Genomic DNA, 1928 nt, shown 5'->3' with positions numbered 1-1928 from the left:
ACTATCATCTTGTGGCAGGTCTTGCCTCACCCTCACAAGTAGCTGGGACTACAGGCACCCGCCACAATGCCTATTTTTGTTGTTGTTGTTGCAGTTGTCATTGTTCTTTAGCAGGCCCAGGCCAGGGTTGAACCCACCACCCTCGATGCATGAGGCCAGCACCATAACCACTGTGCTATGGGTGCCGAGCCATTGTGGCAGGTCTTCCTTGCCAGCAGGATGGTGAGTGGCCTAGTTTTCAAACATCATTTTATTGCCTCCTTTCTCAGCCCACTTCTAGCAAAGACTTTTGCAGGTTGAGTTCTTCTAGAAGTAGACTATGAGTTTAGATAGATTAAATTAGATTAGATAAGATTAGATTAAGGATATTTATCAGGGAGTGTTCCTGGATTGACAAACGTAGAAGGGAGGGAAAGTGGGAGAAGCTGAACTGCAGTATGGACATGACAACAGGATCAACCAATAGCATGGGCACACTGAAGCTAAAGTAGATCACCAGAGTTGTTCCACATTATATTAAAATAGCCAGATCATTATCCTGCTTCAGTCATTAGATGTAGGCTACCTGGGAAGGATGTCATCTTGGCCCAGGGGTCTCTCTGCAGCTCAGCCAGACCCTGAGGTATCTGAGAGCTGAGGACTGTCAGGTGGGGCAGGAAGTCCTTCCTTCCCAAATAACACATTTCTGTGTTCATCCAGAAGCCAAGGCACAGATTCCTAAGGGTACACAATTGGTAAGTGATGGAGTCAGTCTGAGCAGTCAGTCTGCTCTTAACTGCTGTTTACAATTTGGTACCTAAGTGTCATCTGGTAGATAAGCAAACAGACCCTTTATACAAAGCAATCAGGAGGCAGCCCATTGGAAATAACTTCAGTATAAAACAGGTGGAAGGACAAGATTATAAAGATGGCCAAAATGTGGCATGTGCTGGGCACAGTGGCTCACACCTGTAATCCTAGTTCTCTGGGAGGCTGAGGCCGGTGAATCCCTAGAACTCAGGAGTTTGAGGCCAGCCAGGTCCTAAGCTTTCAAATATGCTTTTAGTGTTCATTTCCTTTTGAACAAGAAGCTACTATTTGCCATGGCCTGCCTGCTGTTGATCGACCTCATTTTGTTCCCTTTGTATATTATCATTTCAGGGCATTTGCCTGCTCTGTGTCTGCCAATAGATAGACTGTTCCCTTTTGTTTCTATTCCTAATTTGGGTAGGTTTCAATTTTGTTATGAACAAAGGTATGGTTAAGCTCTGGTGGGGCCCACAGGCACTCCCTTGGCAAGGGAGAAGATGCCAGAGACATGGCTGGGTTAACTTAAATAATCATTTCCCCTCAGCTCTTTGTATTTATTTCACTCTCCTAATATCTCTGCCCACTCTTCTGCCTGGCATTCCCATGTCCTTTCTTTTTGATTTGAATAATTTTCCTCCCTTCCCACCCCTCTTTCACTGCTGCTAATAAATACATATACGGTTTCCCATACTTAAAACAAACAAACAAACAATTGTGCTTGTTTTGGCAGCACATATACTAGAATTGGAATGATACAGAGAAGATTAGTATGGCCCCTGCTCAAGGATGACACGCAAATTCATGAAGCATTCCATATTTTTTTTAACATCTTGTATATTGAGCAGTGGAGTTGAAGAACATTCTTCTTAGAAAAGTATCACAAGAGGGCGGCGCCTGTGGCTCAGTCGGTGGGGCGCCAGCCCCATATACCGAGGGTGGCGGGTTCAAACCCGGCCCCGGCCGAACTGCAACCAAAAAATAGCCAGGCGTTGTGGCGGGCACCTGTAGTCCCAGCTACTCAGGAGGCTGAGCCAAGACAATCGCTTGAGCCCCGGAGTTGGAGGTTGCTGTGAGTTGTGTGAGGCCACAAGCACTCTACCCGAGGGCGGTACAGTGAGACTCTGTCTCTACAAAAAAAA

General features: G+C 46.0%; 1 non-coding gene across 1 annotated transcript; it reads left to right on the top strand.

Annotated features, from left to right (window-relative positions):
• The first annotated feature begins 1503 nt into the window (after nucleotides 1–1503).
• LOC128589343 (U6 spliceosomal RNA) lies at nucleotides 1504–1610 on the top strand. The gene has a single exon (XR_008380937.1). It is a non-coding gene; the product is annotated as a U6 spliceosomal RNA (small nuclear RNA).
• The last annotated feature ends 318 nt before the right edge of the window (nucleotides 1611–1928 follow it).

The sequence above is a fragment of the Nycticebus coucang genome, chromosome 6 (genome assembly GCF_027406575.1).
Source record: "Nycticebus coucang isolate mNycCou1 chromosome 6, mNycCou1.pri, whole genome shotgun sequence".
NCBI classification, from domain to species: domain Eukaryota; kingdom Metazoa; phylum Chordata; class Mammalia; order Primates; family Lorisidae; genus Nycticebus; species Nycticebus coucang.
Note: the sequence above shows the minus strand (reverse complement) of the source record. Positions and strands in the feature narration are given on the sequence as shown.